Below are 24,880 nucleotides of genomic sequence, written 5' to 3'. Positions count from 1 at the left end.
TCCATGTCGGAAATAATTTTCATTCAGAGCTTGTAAGAAAAGCCTCCATGAATCTCTAGCTTCCTCTGGTTGCTGTTAAGAAAACCAAAATCATTCACTGCCAACATCTTCACCCAACACGTCCCTTCCTCTATCTCTAAGCTTACAGGATTTTCTCCTTGTCGCCAGAGTTCTGTAATTTCATGATTACGAGGGGATCAGCCAAGGGCAGGAAACTCACCATACTCCCAGAAGACACTTGTTTAAAGACTTTTTAATAAAGGAAGTGGTGAAAGGAACCCAGGGTCTTGGAGACACTTCGGAACTAGCAAGTGCAGAGGGCTAAGAGCACTATTTGACGTGAAGGAGCAGGACGAAGAAAGACACGCCTGTCTCAGATTCTGCTTGCATGCTGCAGCTCTGGACAAAGGGTTGCACAACAGGAACTGTAGCAGCAACAGGAGTCGTGGCTGCTAGGACTGTGCATGACCTTGCCATAGTCTGGGTCATCTGGTTGTGATCAACAAAACCGCATTTATGTCCTCACTCACATGGTCTCCCGGTGAGTGCTTGGTGCTGGCCAGCTGTGTCTTGGTCTCCAGCTGATCAGATACTCCTTCCCATGTTCACAAAGAAAAAAAAAAAATACCTTCCTTTTGCTGAGTACAAGGGTATACGTTAGATGTGGATACAGGAAGAAGATTAATTGGTAGAAATTAGCTGTTGCAACTTAGCTGGTGGAGAAGGAAGAAAGTCCAGCTGTCCAGCTGGGAGGAAGTACAGCTTTTGGCCCACTCCTCCAGAGCCCTGTTCCTTTGGGCAAGAAGAACACAAACAATAGGATTTGTCTCTGGAAGGCCTTACAGATGGCTTTTCCAAGGAAAACATACATGAACAGGTCATGAAGGAAAAACATCATCCAAAGGACCCAGGATGGGCCAATGTGGGTCCCCATAGGGCCACTAGCCTCTATAAAAGTATCTTTGTATGAGCTAGAGAAAGACAACACTTCTGTGGGGACATCAGAAAAAGATGCCCACTCAGGGCAGATTCAGCCCTGCAGGAGCACAGCTCAATGAACAGAGCCTGGCTAGAGGCCAACCACCATTTATTCCTGGGTTAGGCGCCTTTGTCTGTCAAATGGACAAACTTTACAACTATTTAAAGTGGCCCCAGGTACTCATTTACAGAATACAACAAATTTGTCGGGGTATGGACCATGACCAATAGAGTATCCTAACACCAGATGAAGGGGTCTATTGTCACCCTCCCAGAGCTGACTCAGAGTAAAACAATAACACAGATTTGGGGAAGCTAAAAAATACAGGAAGATGAACAGTAAACAAGTTAGCAGACCCAAGAAAGGTGAATCCTAAGCCATCAAGTCAAGACACCATCGGAATTACACCACAAAGAGACCCTCAACACCAACAGAACTTCCAATATGCTACCAGAATTCCCATTCCAAAGGGGATCAGACCTGACTTCTCCCATTTCCCTCATGTGTCCTTTGCTTTGAAGCAAATTTCGCCTATAATCATAAGTGTGTTGTTCTTCAAGGGAGGCCACTAGGAGCCTGGGAGGGACTCTGCTAGCCATCTGCAGCAGCAGCCCAGGACCGACTGCAAGAGCATGGGAAGCCCACCCAGCATTTAGCTCCTGCTGATCCCTTGAGCTCAGGTGGGATGGAGGAAGAGTTGTTCTGTAGGACTAACAAATAAAGGGATGGGTCTGTAATCGCCAAAGGGGGCTACAGAGAGCTACAAAGTCTTTGATGGAAGAATTCCAAGGCAAAGCAACCTCTGACACCCCTTGTCCTCTGGGTTTTCAGAAGCATCAGAACAACCTAGCCCATTCTACTGCGGGGACTTTGCCAAACCACATACCTCTTGCAGCTCCTACCTCATCCTCCCAGGCCCTGAAAAAAAGGTTTTATCAGGAGCTCACTTTCCCATTCCTGGCAACTTAGCTCAGCTAGGAATAAAGAATACTCCCAACAGTAGGTGGTAAGTCTAAGTTCTCTGGGGAGCCTTCATTGTGCTTTTGCATCTAATATCTTGTTGCCGCTCTGTGTCGGCATTGGGGAGATTTCCAAGGACATGGAAGTCTTTGTCTTCCCCAATATTTCAGCATTAGAGTCCCCGAGACCCTTTCAGGAGATCCAGAGGTCAAAACTCCTTTTATAATACTAAGATATCATGTGCTTTTCACTACATTCCTATTTGGACTGATGGGACGAAAGCAATGGTGGGTAAAATTGTTGGCACAAGTCAAGGCAGGGACAACAAACATGTACTCGTGGGCCAGCAGTCACTCTACTCTCTACTGCCACACATTCAAAAGAGGGAAAGCCAGTTTCACTTTAAAATGTCTTGGATGGGGGGCGCCTGGTGGCTCAGTGGGTTAAGCCGCTGCCTTCGGCTCAGGTCATGATCTCAGGGTCCTGGGATCGAGCCCCACATCCAGCTCTCTGCTCAGTAGGGAGCCTTCTTCCTCCTCTGTTTCTGCCTGCTGCTCTGCCTATTTCTGATCTCTCTGTCAAATAAATAAATAAAATCTTTTTAAAAAATAAAATAAAATAAAATGTCTTGGATGGGGTGCCAGGGTGGCTCAGTGGGTTAAGCCTCTGCCTTCGGCTCAGGTCATGATCTCAGGGTCCTGGGATCGAGTCCCGCATCGGGCTCTCTGCTTGGCAGGGAGCCTGCTTCCTCCTCTCTCTCTCTGCCTGCCTCTCTGCCTACTTGTGATCTCTCTCTGTCAAGTAAATAAATAAAAAATCTTTAAAAAAAAATGTCTTGGATGAACCAGTAAAAAGGGTAACTTTCATTATCTGGATTCTTTTTTATATTCTGTCTGATGAATTTGGCAGTATGCATGAAGTTAATGCATAACAAAGTAACATGTTTGTCTCAGAGAAAAATGCTTGTGCAATTTTGAATTTCAAGCTAAACTATGTACTTTTTTTTTCATGAAGCATGATTTTTCCTTGAAAGGAAGCTGAAAGACAAATACTCATATACAGATTTGGGTGTTTGACAGAAAATTTAAAAGCAAATCCATCCCTTGACTCTATCATATGGACAGTATTTGTTGCCAATTATAAAATTTAAGCTTTTGAGCAAAAATCACAATTTTGGAAAATTTGTACCTGTATCATGAAACTGACAGCTTTCCAGTACTTAGGGATGTTTCTATCTTTAAGCTGCTAAAATTGTTTTTCTGAGACCAGTGCTGAAATAAACGATTGGGATGCTTTGATGTTATATAATAAAATATGTCAACATTTTAAAGATCTCTATAACTTAGTGAACCAATCGTGTAAGATAATGGGCAAAAAAATCCATTCAAAATACCAAATAGACCAACAGACTTTTCTTGAAGCTGAGAATGAAAGTTCTTTGATACAGTTTCAGATTTCACAATGCAACTCATCTTTAAGAAACTACCACATGCTGGGGCTCCTGGGTGGCTCTGTTGGTTGGGCATCTGTCTCTTGGTTTTGGCTGAGGTCATGATGTCAGGGTCACGAGGTCCATCCCGGAGTCAGGTTCCATGCTCAGTGCAGATTCTACTTGAGATTCTCGCCATCTGCCCCTCCCCCAGTCAAGCTCACCTGCTCTCAAATACATAAAGCCTTAAAAAAAAAAAGAAGAAGAAGAAGAAAAAGAAACTATCACTTGTCAAGGGGTAATTTCTGTATTAATGGCTGTGCTCCAGAGCATAGGTAGATAGACTGCCTTTAGGATCGTAGACAATCCATTGCAACAGAAAGGAAGGTGGAGTATATGGAGACAGAGGCAAGCTGGTAACCTTGGAAGAAGCCCAAGGATATGGAAGCTCCGTCCTGACTGCAATGGTCTCAGGGAAGTGAGAGGCAAGAGTTCTAAAGAAGGGAGAAGGAACTGAGCAGAGAGTGGAGGAGGATTGCTAGGCAGCCCCCCAGGGCCCACCTGAGGGTTACGGTCATAAATTTAAAGTGAGACTAGCCGGGACATTGAGGTGGAGAACGATATTAAGAGTTTTCTGTTGAAATAATTTTTTTTATTGATTTCTTTTTTTTTCTTATAAAGATTTTATTTATTCGACAGAGAGAGATCACAAGTAGGCAGAGAGAGAGGAAGAAGCAGGCTCCCCGCTGAGCAGAGAGCCTGATGCGGGACTCGATCCCAGGACCCTGAGATCATGACCTGAGCCGAAGGCAGCGGCTTAACCCACTGAGCCACCCAGGCGCCCATTTTTATTGATTTCTAAGAAAGAAAGGGAAACTACCACTTGTCATTTGGTGCAATGTCAAAGGAGAATAAAATGTCCTGAAACGGCTGCTAATCTACTCCTCCCTTTCCCAACTCCTAATCCACACGTGGCGCGGTTTTCCTCATATACTTTCACCAAAAGAACATATCACAGCAGAATGACTGCAGCAATGGATGCAAGAATCCAGCTGTCTTCTGGGAAGCCAGCCACTAAAAGATCTGCAAAAATGTAAAATAATCACCCTCCTTTCACTAAATGTTTTGTCTTTAAAAATATAGCTTTTAATTAAAATACTCCTTAGAGTGACACATATGAGATATAATTATTTTAAGTGATTAATACATAATTTAAATTTTTACTATAAAGTATATTGTTTTCATAAAAATATATTATTTATGTGAATATGTAATAGGCTTATTACCTTTACTTTTAAGTGACTTAATAAACAGTTAATAAAATTGTCTTAGTTCTACTTTCTAAATGTGGTAAATTCACCCATAGAAACAAATGCTAATTGGGCTCCTAAATAATTTCTTTTTTTAGATTTTTTTTATTTGACAGACAGAGATCACAAGTAGGCAGAGAGGCAGGCAGAGAGAGAAGGGTAGCAGGTTCCCTGCTGAGCAGAGAGCCCGATGTGGGGCTCGATCCCAGGACCCTGGGATCACGACCTGAGCTGAAGGCAGAGGTTTTAACCCACTGAGCCACCCAGGTGCCCCAATTTTTAAGAGTTTGAAAAGGTCATGAGATCCAAACAATTGAGAACTCCCACTCTAGAATATGATACAAGTCAACATGGTTGAAGCTAGCTCACTGGGCAGGTCCTTGGGAAGAGGATGAAGCAGCATTCAGGTTCCCATGATCTACCAGGGCCCATGTTACGTTGTTCATAGCATCGAGGGAACATGAATGGAGAGAGGATTGCACCACAGATTTCAATTTGTCTACCACCAAAAGGACTAGCTGCTTCAGAGAACTCTGAGCCTGATAAAGAACAACTGCCATCTCTGAGAGCAAAGTCTTCCTCTCTTATTTGCTCTGGAATGACCTATAAGCTGCCTGTTGGACCAGCCACCAGACAGCCCCTGTGGAAAGTGGGCACAGGTGCCTTCCTCTGAGCCTAGTGCACGGTAGATGGGACCAGTCGTGGTGAGACTGAGTGGTTGTATGGTTCACACAAGACATCTGACGGCCAACCTCAGCAGCTCAGCCCAGCAGATCCCCGGCTCAAGTCACACATTATCACTTCATTTCTTTTCATCTTCATCTTTTGGTCTTTAAAAATAAAGAATAAACAATGTGTTCATTCCCAGGGTTGCTGAGAAAATCAAGCAAGATTTATGCTGCAAAACACTATGTACCAAAAGTTGGAACAGTCAGTTAACATGACCGTTACCTCCACCTGACACAGTCGAGAGATCTTTAGGTCACCTATGCTTTCTTGGGTTCATATGTCCTCTTCCTTAGCACTCAAATTGTTGTGTAATCAATCTCCAGAACTTTTTCACCTTGGAAACCTGAAACTCTACTGATTAAATAACCACTCCCCATTCCTCTCAAAATTGATTTTGAAGTAATCCTTCCAGAGCCATGATCAACTAAGCTGATGGGCTTCACAGGGTCCCCAGGAATTTTCTTCACCTTCCCATTAGCTACTCATCAAGCATGGATTCTACTGAGGGCACCATATGACAGGTTCTTTGCAATGTTTTGAGGCTAACAATATTTTTTTTCCTCAAAAATCTCACAGTATATTTTACAAGTGTGTCAGTAACTAACTCTGGTCATAACATGCAATTAAGATCTGTACATGTGGAGGTAGCCTGGAAGAAGCAGCTCATCTACCAAACTGAGAGAGGCATGCAAAGGAAGCATGTGAGGGTGTTACTAAAGCTTCATGGAGAAGGTCCTCAAGTTGGGATCTGAAGAACAAGGAGGCAAGAATTCAGTACAAGAGAATACTAGAAAAGTTCCAAAACACAATGGATTCAGTCTAATATGAGGTAGTTTTAGTCTAATGTTTTCTCATCAATTGTCTAATTCACTGAAGAGGTTTTAAGTTATAAGGATACTAGGCAAGAACTTCAGCAGAGCGGGGGTTGGGGTAGTTATGACCATGACAGACCAATGAAGGAGATGATTTTTGCAGAGATTTGGAAATCCTGCCTGTGCAGATAACACCTCTCACGAATATGCACATATCCTTCTAGGGACAAATATTCAGGATAAAAAGAAAAATTATTTGACATACAATGGAATATGACATAGCCATATAAAAGGATGAGGTCATTCCATTTATGACAACATGGGTGGACATACGCTAACTGAAATAAGTCAGACTGAGAAAGACAAATGCCATATGATTTTACTCATATGTGGAGTCAAAAATCTCAAATGAGCAAACAAAAAGCAGAATGAGACCAACAGAGAAAAAAAATGATGGTTGCCAGAGGAAAGTGGGTAGGGGGATGGCAAAATGGGTGAAGGGGAGCGGGAGGTACAGGTTCCAGTTATGGAATGAATACGCCACAGGAATAAAAGGCCATAAGGAATACAGTCCATGATACTGTAATTGCCTCCTGTGGTGACCAATCATGGCTCCACTGGGGTGAGCGCAGCATAGCCTACAGACTTGTGGAAACACTATGTTACACACCTGAAACTAATGTAAATCTCTTTCTGATGTATTTTTAGTTTTTTTGTTTGATTTCAAAGCTTGAGTTCTGTTTACATTGGTAAAAAGCTTACCAATTGTGCAGGGAGCTTTTTCTTTTGAAGTCTGTTCTTTTGCTGTTCAAAACCATTTTTAAAAATCGATCTCTTTGGAAACTATTCCTAAAGCCATATTTACCGACAGCAATCTCAAACATATCTGTTGGACATATGCCAAGTTAAATATTGATTAAGTGTTTAACAACTGATTTACTTTCCTTTCTGCCTAAGTGTTCTAAAATGGTGACAGGATTGTTCTACAGCATCCCGAACTTTATACTTACATTCGTATAAATACTTAGTTGAAACTCAGTGTTTTATGGCTTCAGTATAGAAGAGTTATTCCTGCTACAAATTCTATAGATGTTTTTAATAAACAATCAAAATATTTACAGACCCATAAATTTTAAGATCCTTTCTATCCTGCAACTGTAGTAATTGCTTCCACTTTGCTTCAAAAGAAGGACCCGACAAGCTAAAAGGTAGGAAGAAGTCAGGACTGGGACCCATCATGGAGAATTAAATAGTCCCAGGGCTCTAGAAAGCACTCCCTTGGATACAGAAGTCTAATGGCCTGGGGATGTCTCAACTTCCAAGGCAGAACTCACCTGAGTTCCTTCCTAATTTTCCTGGCTCCTGGGGGCTATTATCCAGAAGCTGCATGCCACGGAAGAATCCTAAAACCAAGTGAAATAACCCTGAAATGCCATTGTCTTGGCATAGATGTGAAGCCAGGGTAAACATACGGCCCAGGTAAAAACCTACGAGAATTGCCAGCAAGCTTAAACTATGCTCCCCTTCACCCTGATTTTATTTTGCTATGTCAATGGCATCATTTAACAACAAACTAATTCAACAAAAAATTGAATAAGGGCAGACGCCTGGGTGGCTCACTGGGTTAAGCAGCTGCCTTCGGCTCAGGTCATGATCCCAGAGTTCTGGGATCGAGCCCCACATCAGGCTCCCCGCTCAGCAGGGAGTCTGCTTCTCCCTCTCCCTCTGCCTGCCACTCTGCAGGCTTGTGTTCTCTCTCTGTTTGTCAAATAAATAAATAAAATTTTTTAAAAAATGTTGAATAAGGGAAAATTTAAAAATCTACCTGGGAGACCATAGTGATATTTGCTTTTTTGTGTGTATATATATTTTGGAGGCGGGGGACAAAAAAGATGGATGTTTCCCAGATGTTGTGGGCCAGGGGCAAACATCCAGGTGCTTTCAATTACTCGAGAAGCAGGAGAGTCTGTTTGGATAGAGCAACTCCATGTATAATTTAGATTCCATGATTTAGGAAGTTTAATAAGACAAAGGAGAAATGCCCTGTACTAATGTGTTTCATCAGCAAGCTCTCCAATTATGGAGCCTTTAACTAACATGCCAGGAAATCTTATGGTCTGCAGGATGCAAAGGGTATAAAAGCCTCATTGGGTTTCTTTTTCTTCCATTTCCTCCTTTAGTATCAATTTTTCCATACTTGATTAGTTTTAACTAAAGTAACTATTTTAACATCTCTCTGTCCTGAAATATAAAGTAACACAAATTTTTTTGCAGTGACCGTTTTTCCTTTTTTCACCCTGTGATTTAAAAATATTCTTTTCTTTGAATCAGTTCAGATACTAGCGCATCTGTTTTAAATATAATGCATTTTTTGGGTAGATATTTTTCCTCCCACATTTTTGTTAAGTGATACATCGGCTTTATTGGTTCATCTTGAAATGATATCTGCTTCTTTTAAATATGAAAACATCTATGAGAAATTGAGTATATTATTCATAATTAAGTACTATATTTACAGACATGCGTTTGTGGTAAAAGATTTAAAACCTGTGTGAGAACTTCAAGGTACTAACTAGCTCTCAGGAGGGAGGGAGAAGAAAAGATGAGGCTTCCGCTGTATTGGTAACGATTTATTGCACAGAAAAAAATTATGTGAAGCAACTATGGCACCTAATGAGCATCTATTAACTCTCTTAGTGGGGGATAGAGGTCATTTGCTGTCGCCACAGGAACCTTTAGGAATAAAGCTAATTATGCTGAATTCACATGAACTGTCCCGGCATAAAACATAAGAAGAACAAGTATCATCAGATAGAATGTGTCATGCTTCTATGGGGGAAAACCTGGCTTTGAATCCCAGCTCGGTCACTTTGTAGATACAACCTAGGATAAGCTATTGAATCCCTCTGAGCCATAATCTCTCAATTTGTAAAAAGAGTACAGTGATATTGACTTTGTGGGTTATAAAGAATATTATGTAGCTATACGTGCAGAGTATAGAACCATGATCAGACCTTTCCATAATCCATACAGAGTGATGACCCATTTATCAATCAGTCTGAAATTCACTTCTACATTGGTTTCTAGATTTATTGAACTTTTTATAAATGTCCAACAAACAAATGTCAACATTCCTCACTGAAACACTTTATAAAGTGGTCCAAGCAGCGGGTGCTAGTGTGAATGTGGGTAGTGTAATAAATGATCCGAGTACACAGAAGAATTAAAGTGGATACGGAAAAATGAAACCTTGAGATGGTGCTACTGCGAAAAACTATCCCTTTAAAAATTTTTCATTTTTGTGGGAAAAAAAAAAAGAAGAGGACATCTATGGAACTATCTACACAGAAGGAACAGAAAGGGAAAATTCATCATTGCTTTCACATGTCACATTTACTACTCTTACCCAAGGTTACATAGCTAGTGAGCAGGAGAACTAGGCTTCAAAGCTAAGTTTGGTTTCATTCTCAGAGCCACACTTTTCATGATTCTACAAAAGTATTCCATTTCTGGAAGCTAATTCTGATCAACACAGAGGAATCTGTTGGCTAAGGGGAGGTGGTTATTCAATACGACTTAACGGAGAGAAGAGCCTATTGGTAAAAATCTCTAAACCACTTCATCTTTGATTTCTGGAAAATATAAATGTGAGAAAAAATGTAATTCTAATACATTCCTACACTGGGGAATTTTATTATTGACCCTTATCAAGAGGGAGATTAAAAAACAAATCAGGGATTACTGCAACCATTGTAGTCACATAAAATGAATTGTGGTGAATGAACCTCATTTCTTTTTTAACAGATTTATGATAGGCTGATCAGGAAAAAGACAGTAGAAAAGAGTTATCTGTGCTTTAGCAGGGCTCTGGACTAAATCTCCCATTCAATCACTCAGTACACAATTACTAAACCCTAGACCTGGCGGAGACCCGCCCTGACATTTAAACAGCCCACGCCATCCATGCTTCCTACAGCACACTTGTCAGAATCTGTTCACATATTTCCAATGGTGCCCATCAGTATATTTCCACCATCCATTCCTTGAATTAACCGACTCCTGCTCATCCTTTAAGACTCGGAAATCACTGCTTCCAGGAAGCCTTCCCCAATGCCCCTTCCCCTGAAGCAGTCCCTCACACACTGCAGTGCTGTGTACAACCAAAGTTTCTTGTGCACAAATTTATCCAAGCACCTATCCCACTGCTTTGCAACTGTTGGCTTACTTGCTCGTCTAACTCTCTGGATTTTAATTATCCTACCAGCAGGAACTCTGTTCTCTCTCTGTTGCCAGCATAAATTAAGTGTCTGATAAATATTGTTTGGAAGAAAAATATATTCAGCAGTATTGAAAGTGGTACCAGAACTGACACATTAAATATGCATAAGCCTTCTTCCCTTTTAGTGGTCAATTTCTACATTTATTCAAGAGAGTTTCTTTTGTGCTTGTCCTGATGTGACTATCAGACAGCTGCTCACTTTTGGGTGTTCCTCCAGGTCACCTTACCCATCTAAGTTACAGACAAACTTCTTTCCTCCTTGGGTTGCCCAAAAATTAACTGTGGAATCAGAACAGACTCAGACAGAAAGCAGCTGCATGCATTTCCAGAAAACAAACAATAGCAAAGTCTAAATCCATAGGAAGCAATTTCCTAATTGTCTCCATGATTAGGTAAGAGCAGCTGTACGTGGTTTACCTCTTTACCCTGATCTTTATATTAATCAACACCAACCATTTCATTTCAGAGATGAGAAAGCAGAGGGGACGGGAGGAGACGTGAATGGCTAAGTGCAGTATTTTAGGGCAAGATCTGGAGCCCAGGACTCTGCTCTCAGGCCAGGCAGGTTACATTTTCATATTCATAACTTGGTGCCCCTGAGTCACAGTTTCTTCCCTAAGGCAGCATCCCAGCAGGGTTCCAGAAGGATCCCTATCACCTTCGGGTTCTATCAGGCAGTTTGAAATGTCAAAACATTTTCAAGTGTTAGAGGGGGGATAGGGTTTGGATCTCCACCTACAAATATTATACGCCCGTCATGTCCCTCAGCACAACTTGTCTGCTCAAATGCACAAGGTAAGATAGCCCAGAGGGTTGAGGAAGCTTTTTATTTGATCTGATCTGATTGCTTTCTTTCACTAGAAAAGAGTTATCTTCTCTGAGTCATTGATGATTGGCAGCAACTGCTCTAGCTGAATCACTCAAAACCTGGCCTCCTTGGTCAGCAGACTCCCATCCAATGGACAGCATTTCAAATCTCAGAAGAACCACGACTATTCCAAGATACTCACCACCCAGACCTGGTAAAGACTTGGATTCTAAAACTACTGACCTGCGACTGGGATGCTGACCTCCTCGAAATTCCTTGTGGCAAGTGTCTCAAGAGGACCAAGATACAAGGTTTTACAAGGGCAACAGGAATTAGGGAAATTATATAAAAAGCAGATTTTTTTTTTTTTGTCTATTTCTATCTCTGTTTCTAGTGGATTGTTCAACGTTGCAAAGAGAGTTTGAGTCTCCTCCTATTGGAGTTCAGCACCCCAATCTTCTCATTTGAAACTGGCATCTCCTTAATGAAAGAAGTACCAGCCATGGGACCGCCGAGACAGTAGAAGAACACCAGCATCACTGGCTGGTCAGTAACATCCACTTACAAGGAGTCCTGGTGGACCTGGGACAGTTGGGAGTTCAAAATAAGTAAACCTTGCCTGATTTTTTTTAAAGGTCTATAATATACTTCCGGCTTACAAATGACATCTGGCCAGCAGTTCCCCATTTAGCTTATCTGCTTCTTACTAAAAAGGCACTGGGGAAAAGGTAGAAACCGATCACAAACCAAAACTAAATCAAGAAAGTACCTTCACATTTAGATTCCTTCTTTCGTCTGCCTAGAAACACACAGGATTTTTGTCCTCCATTTTTATCATCAGAAGTGTTTCCAGGGGCGCCTGGGTGGCTCAGTGGGTTAAAGCCTCTGCCTTCAGCTCAGGTCATGTTCCCAGGGTCCTGGGATCAAGCCCCACATCGGGCTCTCTGCTCAGCAGGGATTCTGCTTCCCTCTCTCTCTCTGCCTGCCTCTCTGCCTACTTGTGATCTCTGTCTGTCAAATAAATAAATAAAATCTTCAAAAAAAAAAAAAAAGTGATTCCAGAATGTGTTTGACGTTATGCAGTGAATTTTGCTCAGGAACAGATTTCTATCTTGCAGTTGAATTGTTCCCACTGTTCCACTTGTCTGGGGCTCTTCTGCAGGAAAACAGGCTTCACCTGGGAGAAATCTCTGGCTCTGCCTTCTACAACTCTTATTTTCTTTCTCGTCATCATCTTTTTCTTGTACTGCAGGAAAATGCCCGTTGTGTATTGTCCTTTGCTGATGAGGTTTTCCATGGTCCCAATGCCCCCCCTTTCTCCTTATTTGTAGCATTTAAGATGTTTTTAGATTCTCTGTGGTCCTTCTTTACCTACCTGATAACTTCACATATGCCCACTGCCCACAAAAATGCCAGAAGACACTCAGTGATTACATCCAAATGATAATAACCAAATTGCCTATCATGAGTGGAGGCAAGAAATTCATACTTCCAAATATATAAACAATTAGAAAGCATATCATCCAGGTGCAGTTATTAGAAAAATTCAGATTAATATCTACCTTCATGTGATTTCTGTACAAAGAGCTAACACAAGGGAGAAAAAGAAGCAAAATACTGGGAGGGGACACACGGTTTCATGCTCAACTCTCTGATAATCAGAGAACAGGATAAAAAATTTCAAGACAATCACTCGTAATATTCCAAAGCACTGCAAAGTTAAAAGCAAAGAAAACACGGTCCGTAGAGCAAAAGATAGAGAATGAAGGGAAAAAGACAAATGGGAAAGTACAGAAAATGCCAGAAATAAAAAAAAAATAAACTATAATAAATGTAAATCAAATCACTTTCCCTAGGAAGTAAAAAAGTCTCTCAGAGATGTCAGAAAATGAAGTTTTGCTTTATTCCATTTCTACAAAATAAATTCAAAGCAAAAATAATACAAAAATGGCTATAAAAAAGTCAGTGATAGAAAGTTAATATCTGACAAAAATAAAGCAATGATCACAATATAATATCAGACAAATTGTAATTAAAGGCAAAAAGCATGAATTGGGTCTAAGAAGGCAATTCATATTAATAAGAGATTTATTTAAAATTAGTAAATATGGGCGCCTGGGTGGCTCAGTGGGTTAAGCCTCTGCCTTCAGCTCAGGTCATGATCTCAGAGTCCTGGGATCAAGCCCCACAATGAGCTCTTTGCTCAGTGGGAAGCCTGCTTCCTCCTGCCTCTCTGCCTACCTGTGATCTCTGCCTGTCAAATAAATAAATCTTTAAAATGAGTAAATAATATTCATGACTGTTTTTATACATTTCAATAAAACATAAAAACACTAACAGTGGAATAACAGTATTGAAAAATGTTAGCACTGGGGCGCCTGGGTGGCTCAGTGGGTTAAGCCGCTGCCTTCGGCTCAGGTCATGATCTCAGGGTCCTGGGATCGAGGCCCGCATCGGGCTCTCTGCTCGGCTGGGAGCCTGCTTCCCTTCCTCTCTCTCTGCCTGCCTCTCTGCCTACTTGTGATCTCTGTCTGTCGGATAAATAAATAAAATCTCTAAAAAAAAATGTTAGTACTATTTTGGTCATTCTACTAAAAACTTTTAACAGACTGTTATTATTGATTGTGATCAATATATGGCACTTCAGGTATTCAGGTACATGATTTTTTTAGTCTACATGAATAAAAGTTCCTGAGGAATCCTCGAATCAGCTGAGGGGGTAGCCTTGAGCAAGCTTAGTCTCATGGGTCTGAGAGAAACAGTGACCAGATGGTTTAGGAGCCTAAAGAATTATGTGATCAAATATTCATGCTGATCTAAAGTATATGCTGTATCCCATAGGATAATTTCCTAATCGGGCAGGGTTTCGTCTCCCAACTCCCTTCATTAGGTCATTCACTGCTTCTAGGATAAGGTACATAGTAATACTAGTGAATTGCTTGGGCACATACCTTTGAAGCTTCTTTCACTATTCCCAGCTGGATGAAATATTGTTTGGAATACCATGACAATGGACAGACCAGTTTGTAAATCCACAGAGCAGTGCTGTCAGGGTGAGGCACATCCTGCCTGGAATTTGCATGTATATCTTTAAAAATAAGTTGCTGTATCGTCCATAATGGTGATGGCAGGTCGTGTTAGAAATGGTGACATATCAGGGCTTCAGCATTGGGCTCCTTCATTGACAAGGTAGACCATCATCAGGGTAACCACCAAATAAATCTTGGTAGGAGGAAATCTACATTTCTGAGTCCATGCATAACCTCCATCCTTGCCAGTATGATCACTTTGTACAAAAGCCCACCAAATAAGCCATCTGGGGGAAAGAAACTGATATTCAAAGGATGGGTCATCTTGTCCACCTGACTGTTGAGATATTCCTCTACAGCGGGTGCCACCTGATGAGATACAAATATCTCCACACTCTTTGGCCATTCTGGGAGGTCCATCCACATATTTCATAAACCAATCCTCTTCTTTCTAAGTCCCAGACCTGCTGGGACTTAGAGTTTATTTCCCACCATCTGGCAGGCATATATCTCACTAAACACCATGGAATGTGTTACTTTTCTCCAGCAGAAACATCACACTTGCAATAGCAGCTGCCATCACAGATACCACTGATGGTGAGTTCCGTAATCCACGTTAGTAATGCCACTACGTACAGTATCTTACCATTTTCTCATTGCACGGTACACTCAAGCTGAGAAGTTATTTTCCCTAAGTAAGATAGCAATCTTGCTCAAGAATTCCCATGCTGAAGGTTTGACTCTGGAACTACTTTTTGTGCCAAATACCCAAGTCCCAACAGTAAACAGAATTCTCCCCAGTAGCTCAAATTAGGAGACTTTAATGAAAACGCCATTACAAATATATGGGCAGTATTAATAAATGTTGAGGTACCTTGAAATTAACACCACCCAGCTTGAGAGACAAGGGAAGGAAGCAGTGTTACTGGATCCCAGTAAGCAGAGTCACCAGTAGAGAGCTGTACTCATGGACAGTCACAGCTACTGCCAAAGACGTAGCACTGAAGCAGGAAGAATTCAGGAATAAATATTCTGATATCTCTCACATACCACGACTGATCTCTATCAGCTTAATCTGGTTGTAAGTCAGATAACGAACCCTGGGTGATATACTGGGAAGAGATCAGGCTTCTGGGATAAACAAGAATGCAGAGAGGGTAGATAATGGGTATGGGAGTGGGGAGACAGAATCATCAGTACAGAAATGCATGAACAAAAAAAGCTTATGTGACCATGTGTTCAGATAACAAGGTCTAAACTAATGATCTACTTAGAATGTGTGGCATTTATTGCATGAAGATAGGTCTACGGAATTATTTTTATAATGATTTATAGTCAACATATATATACTATAATTATAAATTTACACACACACACACACACACACACACACACACACACTGTTCGGACAGCCCAACCAATAGCTTTTCTAAGAATTACCCCCTCCTTTTTTACCCGTCCATCTATATGGTCTGAAGTGCTGAGTAAGCCAGTAAAGGTAGGGTCAAGAATAATGCAGATGTATAGTGACCACTGGGAGAAAATGGAGAAGAAGATGTATAAAGCACCTCTTTACCAGTCTATTCCTGAAACACAGTATCATATTGCCCTTGAATCCTATACGATTCCCTAGAATCCTTCAAACAAGTCTACCTAGAGTTGACCCATGAACAACATGGGTTTGAACAGCACAGGTCCACTCACATGCGAATGTTTTTTCAATAAATACAGTAAAGTATGGTAAATATTTTCTCTTCCTTATGATTTTCTTAATAACTTTTTTTCTCCAACATACTTTACTGTAAGACTATAGTACATACTATATACAACATACAAAATATGTATCAATTGGCTCTTTGTGTTATCAGTAGGTTTCCAGTCAACAGCAGGCTATTAGTACTTAAGTTTTGAAGGAATCAAGTTACCACAGATTTCTGACTCCCTGGGAAGTGCAGCGGGGGTCACCACACTTAACTCCTACGCTATTCAAGGATCAACTGCATTTTGCTTAAGTTAGAGTTTGGTTTCCTTTACTTAGAATCCTAACTAATAGACCATCATTATGAATGCAAGGCTAGATATAACACAACTTTAAACATTAATAAATCGTGTCAATTTGAGCTTATAGCAATGTTTCCTTCTCAATCTCGGGTGGTTCTTTTTGAAAAATATGAGAAATTAATAAAAAGAAAAAGAAATATTACATGTATTGATTGAATGGAAAAGAGTCACAGAAAAGAAATGAGTGTGTCCCAGTTTTTCTACTACAAAAGCAGAAAACCCATTAAATCTATGTAAGCAATTCTAGAAATTTATTACTGCAATCGCACATGAACTTTGGTGTAGAACATAATCTTTGAATTATCCTGAATCCCTAAAGGGCAGAGTGTTTGACTCACAACCAGTTTGATTTCACTTTGTCAATGTACTCACATTTCAGAAATTACCAGAGACCTTTTCTGTTCTCAAACCCCACGAACATCAGCAGCTTCTGAAAGTCTATATACTTCCCATTGGGGGAACACAAATAAAATAGATATTCTTTTTTAAAAAAGATTTTTAATTTACTTATTTGACAGAGAGATAGGGCACAAGTAGGTAGAGAGGCAGGCAGAGGGAGAGAGAAAAGCAGCTTCTCCACAGAGCAGGGAGCACTACGTGGGGCTCCATCCCAGAACCCAGGGATCATGACCCAAGCCAAAGGCAGCCACTTAAGTGACTGAGCCACCCAGGCGCCCCGAAGAAGCAGGCTTCCTGGGAGCAGGGAGCCCGACATGGGGCTCGATCCCAGGACCCTGGGATCATGACCTGAGCAGAAGGCAGACGTTAACGGACTGAGCCAACCAGGCATCCCTAGATATTCTTGAGGGAAAGAAGGTTTCAAGAAAATGACTTCTCAATGCAGTTTGAATCCATAAGCTTCCTCTGCTAAAATTCCCCATCTCAAATTTCTATATCAAGGTCTTAGCTTAAAACACTTATCAAAAAAATAAATATCCTTAAGAAAATAACATCATCCTAATGTTCTCTCCTAAATCCAAGCTAACTTCAGGAAAAGAAGTTTAACTTAATGTCAGAATTAGCCATAGAAAATTCGGTCTGGGTATATGTTGAAAACATCATTAGACTCTAATCCTGACCCAAGAAAGGTTAAAATGGTTTTGCTTGGTTGATTGTGTTTAGTTAGTAGAGGAATGTTTGTTCTCCCTCTGTACTGCTATCATAAAACACATTGATCATTGTCTGTAACCATTTGGTTTTACTGTTTATATTTGAGAGATGTTGCAATATTGAGCAGGGAAGTCTCTGTCATAGGAGGGAAATGATTTGGACCATAAATGGTTGTTTACAAATAAAGCCAGCTTATTCATCTGTTTTCCGTTTATGTTGCTAATTATCAGACCTAAATGAGTGTTTTCATTTAGACATTTCCTGATTCTCAAAGTCTCCTTCAGGCAGATTTTGAATACCAGGGGATTTATTTTTCACCAACCATCACAAGCAAATATTTAGCCTAATTTCCCCAAACGTATTATTGCATTGTGATTCCTGCCGCCTTATCTTTCCCTAATCTCATGGAATGAACATAAAAATAAGGACATTTTAAATCCAATGGAACAACCGCTGGATATTTTCATGTGCTAAACCTGAACTAGTCATTCAGAGTGCAAAAAAATGAATACAATTCCTGGTCTATCTGGAGAGGAAAAGAAAACAGAAGATACACAAGTGTTGACCTCTATTCTCCATAGAGTCAAAGCGGTTGTTCAGAGTAGAGGGTAACAGGGAAGAAAGGAAGATTCAAGGGAAGGACATAAAGAAAAGAGCAAAATTTGGGATTTGCCATTAAAACAAGGGCAAGCATTAACTGAGTATTCTGTGCCAGGCCAGGGATACATTGCTTCAATATACATTGTTATTTTAATCCTTAAAATAATCTTTTGATGTAGGTAACACTGTTCTCATTTTAGAGACTAAGTAATGGAAAATCAGAGAGGTTAAATGACTTACCCACAGTCATACAGACTAGTAACTTGTAGAGTCAGGATACAACCTGCTATTTATAAAAGGAATTGACTAGAAAGAAGCAAAGAATTGCTAAATGGCAGTAAGTGCCATGTTCGATTTAACATCTATGGACTTGGAGTAATACAAACGTGGTTTTTCTTTTTCCAGCAAGGCTTGGCAACTCAAGAAAAAGAAAGCAGAAGGCTAATTGTTGAAGTCATCTAGGATTGGCTGAGGATTGATCTGGTTGTGGTGGGTAAACCATAGTCACGGCAAAGGACCTGAATGTGCCGAAGAGTCCTGTGGAAATGGATATTAGGTTAAAAAGGGAAGAGGTGCCTGGCTAACTCAGAAATCGAGCAGATGACTCTTGATCTCTGGGTCCTGAGTGCAAGCCCTACACTGGGTGCAGAGATTACTTTTTTTTTTTTTTTTAATGTGTAGTGTTAATGACATTAACATTTTTTCCTCTTTTCTTTCTTTTGCAGGGTGCAGAGGGAGAGAGAGAATTCCAAGCAGGCTCCATGCCCAGCACAGGGCCCAACATACGGCTCAGTCCTACAACCCTGAGATCATGACCTGAGCCAAAACCAAGAGCTGGAAGCCCAACTGACCAAGCCATTTGGAAAAACATTTTTAAAAAGAAGTTCAAGATTTGATCACTGGAAATTACAGCATACCATTGAAATAAGTTAAGACCTAAATGAAAGGGAAGACATCCCATATTCATGGATTGGAAGATTTAAAATTGTTAGATAGAAATTCTCTACCAATTGATCGATAGAGTCAATGAAATCCCTAACATAATCCCAGCTGCCTTTTATTTTTGCAGAAATTAATAAAATGATCATATGAAAATTCTAAGAACACAGGATAACCAAAACATTATAAAAGAAGTACAACATTGGTGGACCCACACTTCCCAATTTTAAAACTTACTATAAAGCCATAGTAATCAAAACTGTATGACACTTGCATTGGAATAGTCATATAGATCAACAGAATAGAGAGTCTAGAAATAAATCCATACATTTATGTCCAATTTATTTTTGATGAGTGCCATGAAAGTTCAATGTAAAAGAATAAACTTTTCAATAAATCTTGCTAAAAGAATTACCTATTCATACACAAAAGAATGAATTTAGACCACTACTTCACATCATATCAAAAATAACTCAAAACAGATCAAAGACTTCCATGTCAGAGCTAAAACTATAAAACTCTTAGGAGTAAAGATAGTATATGTCTTTATGGCTTAGATTAGGCAATGATTTCTTAGCTACAACACTAAAAGCTCAAACAACAAAAGAAAAAAAGATGTAAATTATATTTCATAAAAATTTAAGACATATGTGCTTCAAAAGACACTAGCAAGAAAGTGAAAAAAATCCACAGAATGGGAGAAAACATTTGTGAATCATATACCTGATAAGAGACTTATATCCAGGATATGTAAAGCACTCTTTAACTCAAGAAATAACCCATGAAAAATGGACAAAGGATTTAAACAGACATTTCTCCAAAGATAACAAACAGGCCAAAAGCACATGGAAATATGCTCAATGTCATTAGCCATCAGGCAATGCAAATAAAAATGATAAGGAGATACCACTTCACATCCAACAGGATGGTTATAATAAAAAAAAAAACAAATACAATAACAAGTAAAGATACAGAAAAATTAGAACCCTTGCATACTGCTGGTAGGATTGTAAAATTGTGTAGCCACTTTAGAAAATAATTTGGCAGTTCTTTGAGAATTTAATCATATGACCCAGCAATTCTACTCCTAGGTATATGACAAGAAAATTTAAAATATATATTCACACAAAAAACTTTTGCATATAATATTTGTAGCAGAATTATTCATAATAGCTCAAAGGTGTAAATCATCCAAAGTCCATCAACTGACAAATGGATAAACAAAATGTGGTTTTACACACAATAGACTATTATTTGGCCATAAAAAGAGACAACATACTAGTACATGCCTCAACATGGATGAACCTTGAGAACATTATGCTCAGTGAGATAGAGAGCATCTTTTAGGGAAATGAAAATGCTTTAGAATTAATGGTGATGTTTGTATAACTCTCTGAGTATACTAAAATCCACTGAATTATACATAAGTTTTTGCAGGTAAATTTAATGGTATTTGAATCATATCTCAATTTTACAATTGAAGAACTCTGTGAAAAGATGAAATATAAAGGTCGTTTTATTTGGTACAGGAAAACTCCCTAAATTAACCCATAAATTCCATGCAGATTCAATCAAAATCTTAATGGAACTTTTTCACCTGCCAAAATGATTATACATTTCTTGAGAAAATAAACATGAAAGAATTCAACTTTAGAAATCTGGAAAATAGTGTAAAACATAAGCCAGTTGACAGAGACTTAGTGCTCCTAGATATTATTTCTATGTGTTAAAATACTACAATGCCTAAAAGCATATGCAGTGAGAAAATTTCAATTTTTTATTATTAAAATAATGCAATTATATTACTTTTATAATAATAAAACAAAAAATAAGCCAAAAAGGCAAATAAAAAATAAATAATATATGCATCTCCTTCTCCAGTGTTAGTTTATTCTATTGCAGTCTAAAAATCCCTCTTTGATATATCTTCATATGCATGATTTTAAGTTGCTTTTTCAGCCTTGTTGATTTTATCTGAATATGGATTAATTAATGAATAACCTCCCTAGAGTTTGGCACCTAACCCAAATACATTTAATGTGGACTGACTGGCACACAATAAACGTTTATTTTCTTGGTTATTCTGGTTACTTCATTTACATGAATGTATCCTAAAATCATATTAGTCCTTTGGGGCAGTTAATGCACAAAGATGACTGATAACTGAGTCAAACTAAAGCCCCAAGACTTGTTCATAATCAGTGCTGCTAAGTCAAAACTATCTTTATCTTCTTGTCCCTTATGCAGTGGTATTGGAATAAAGCATATGACGTTACCTTAATTCCATCAAACTTCATCTTGATCTATTGTTCCAGTTCTTTGTATTTGATGCAATTTTTTAAGGTATTCATGAACTCCACCAGCTCTGTGATATCTGAAAATGTATAAGGAACAATCCTTAGATCATCATCCAAGTCACTGATGAAAAGAATTATCAGGACATCTTGGGGCACAGAGGTTATACATAATGTGAAACCTCCTTACGCATTAATTAATTCCCATCATGTTTCTAGCATCTAGCATCTAAGAGTCAGCTGGGTAGCTTACAAATTCTCTGGATTCACCTGTAGGGATTCTGATTCAATAGGTCTAATATCCACAGAACTACTTTCAGGTTTACCGAAGACTACATTTCTCTTTTCTGATTATTAGCATATTGGAGAGGTCATGTCATACATGTCGCTGAAGGCAAGATGCAGTGACCTCACCCTCCAGCCTGGCTCCATGTTAAAGAAGAGAATGAAGTTAAGGTGCAAGAAAGTCCATGTTGCATTCTTGTCAACGATGCTGCCTATGAGTTCACAGAGCCTTTTCTAATAATCAGTCCTAAAGGTTTACTTTCATACATATTCATTCAATTACCAAATATCTGGAGGGTGGCTAAAATACACCAGATATTATGCTATCTATACTCCCACTGGTGGTAAGAGCTTTTCATTGTATTCACGTTCACAACGGGTCTTATAATTCTCCATGGTACTTAGCTTGACAAAATAGAATAAATATATTTGCATTATTTTATGTTTGTATTATCTTCAGTAATGAAGGTGAAGACTTTTTTGTATTTTTCTTAGCCATTACAAATATTCCATTGATTTCCATGTATCAGTTGCCATGTTTATGTTTTCTAATAAACTTATAAGTTATCACTCTTATCTTTAATCTGTTATATGAGTTCCAAATAGTTTTCTCATTTTGTTTCTCTATTCCCATTTTTTTCTTGTCCTTTAGCCTTTTTTATGATTTTTCTCTTTTATAGCAAATATGTTTTTATGTCTTATAGAAAGCCAATACTCTTTTCATTGTGATTTCTTTCATTGTCTGAAACCATGCTTCAAACATCTTCCTCCAAGATTATGTAAATATTCAATTATATTATTTTAGAATATAATCTTTCATATTTTTATAGGTTTAAATTTTAGATATCTTTTTACCAGTTATAAATTCCCATTGGATTTTTTAAAAATATCATCCTTCAAAAATCTGATAAGGATATATATATATATTTTTTAAGATTTTATTTATTTATTTGACAGAGATCACAAGTAGGCAGAGAGGCAGGCAGAGAGAGAGAGGAGGAAGCAGGCTCCCTGCCAAACAGAGAGCCCAATGCGGGGCTCAATCCCAGGATCCTGGGATCATGACCTGAGCTGAAGGCAGAGGCTTTAACCCACTGAGCCACCCAGGCGCCCTGATAAGGATATTATAGCAGTATTGCTTAAATACCAAAAGTTGAGGAACTGCCTAAATGTATTAGAAGATGAGATTAGTTGATTACATAGAAAACATCCATAAGATAGAACCTTGTGCCAAGTGAGATTTTGGTCAAAAAGGATATTTTCTGATATGACAATATTCATAATTTCATGTTAAGCAAAACAAAGCAGGACTAAACATAGACACACACACACATTTATGAGGTCTGGAGCTAAAACTATACACTAAGTTGAAATCTAATAACTTTGAGCTAAATAGGAAAATATGGTAAAGTATAAACTATTTGGTTTTAGATGACCTGCAAAATATTTGGAAGTTATTTAGAAATTTTTGTTTTCAAATACAACTGTGCTGTCATTGTGAATCACTGACACTCAAACTAAGTCAGCAATAAACTCTCTGCAAATGAGCATAAATTTAGCTAGTTCTATATGGTCATACACTAATATAAACATACTGTCGCATTTTACTGATATGGAGTCAGCATGCTTCTCCACTTAAGTTCATTCCCACACTTAAATGATTTTTTTTTTGAAGATTTTATTTTATTAGAGAGAGAGAGAAAGAAAGACCATGAGCAAGGGGAAGGGTAGAAGGAGAAGGAGAGAGAGAGAAAAATCTCAAGTAGGCTTCCTGCTGTGCTCTGAACTAGACTAGAGGCTTGATCCCAGGACCCTGAGATCATGACCTGAGCCAAAACCAAGAATCAGATGGACACTGAACTGACTAAGCCACCACCCAGGCACCCCTAAATGATGTCTTAATGTCAATTAAAAACACCATTCTGGCATAAAAGTTTCAATAACATGTGTCAGGGGTCCCCAAGACCACCCCCAGTTTTGATGATCTGCTGAGAGGATTCCAAGACTCAAGAGAAAGCCGTACTCATGGCTGTGATTTATTACAGCAAAAATATCAAAGCAAAATCAAAGCAAAGGCCAGCGGAAATCATGAAAGCTTCCGATAGTGTTCTCCCAGTGGAGTCACAGAGGAAGCACTTAATTCCCCAGCAACGCACTGTGACAACACATGTAAAATGTTGTCTACCAACCAAGTTCATTAGGAACTCAGCCCCCAGGGTTTTTGCTGGGGGCTGATCACACAGGCACCCTCTGCCTAGCATGTTCCACAATTCCAGATTCCCAAAAGGAAAGCTAGTATTCCGCAGAAACCACACTGTGCAAAAGGTCTAGGCTCAGTGAGCCATTCTTACCAGTTCTGCAAAGGATAGAAACCTTCCAGAAATCCAGGTTTCCAGATGCCAGTCAAGGGCCACCTTGCAAACAAGCATTTCCAAGGATAGAAGTTTCTAGTCTGCTGCTTTAAGTCTTTTCTGCACACCCGTTACAAGTTCTCAAGTCACCAGATGTGGCAATCACATACACACACGTGTTAGTCTCATCCATGTCCAAATAAAGTTAAAGAAAAGTGAAAGAGGTTTACCTAAAATTCACTTCTACTGGGTCCACAGATAAATTATTTCAGAAGCAACCAGTTCAGAGGGATCAGAAATTAAAATATTACAATGGTTTTTTCTCGAGTTGTAAAATTAATGCACATTCGTTATAGAAAATGTGGAACACTCAGAAAAATAGGAAAGAAGTAAAATTCACGGAAGCCCTCAAATGTAGATTTTACCATTGCTAACTTTTTCTATCCATGGATATCTATTAACCTATTAACTATTAAATTTTAATTTTCGTTACCTTCATTTTTCTATGCCATTAAAAATTCCCAATGAACATTTTTCATAATGAAAAGTATTTTATTCCTGGTAGTAATATAATTTTAAAAGTCTTCTCCTTTCAGTTGGATAGATAGGTTGTTTCCTGTCATTAATATTTCTTTAAGCCCTCATAAAACTTTTCAGTGGCTTCCTATTGCTCTTAGAATAAAGGTCAAAATCTTTAAAATGGTCAACAAGGCCCCACGTGACCCAGGGCTTCCTTCCCTCTGTGGCTCCAGTTCATTCTTTCTGATTCTCTCTCTGCCCTCAATCACTATGACCTTCCTGGAATTCCTCAACTGTGCCACTGTCTCCCACTTCATGGTTTACCCACGTGTAGGTCGCCTGTACCTTATATACTGCAATCAGCACAGTTTTAATTAGTCATGTCA

General features: G+C 39.2%; 1 protein-coding gene across 1 annotated transcript in view; it reads right to left on the bottom strand.

The window, feature by feature from the left end:
* Positions 1 to 24,880, bottom strand: part of LPAR1 (lysophosphatidic acid receptor 1) — a 348,212-nt gene that overhangs the window by 178,956 nt on the left and 144,376 nt on the right. The window contains exon 2 of the mRNA XM_059411089.1: positions 21,322 to 21,419. The gene's annotated coding sequence lies outside the window, so the exon portion shown is untranslated. The remainder of the gene's footprint in view (positions 1 to 21,321; positions 21,420 to 24,880) is intronic.

This window comes from Mustela nigripes, chromosome 9 (genome assembly GCF_022355385.1).
Source record: "Mustela nigripes isolate SB6536 chromosome 9, MUSNIG.SB6536, whole genome shotgun sequence".
Lineage (NCBI taxonomy): Eukaryota > Metazoa > Chordata > Mammalia > Carnivora > Mustelidae > Mustela > Mustela nigripes.
Note: the sequence above shows the minus strand (reverse complement) of the source record. Positions and strands in the feature narration are given on the sequence as shown.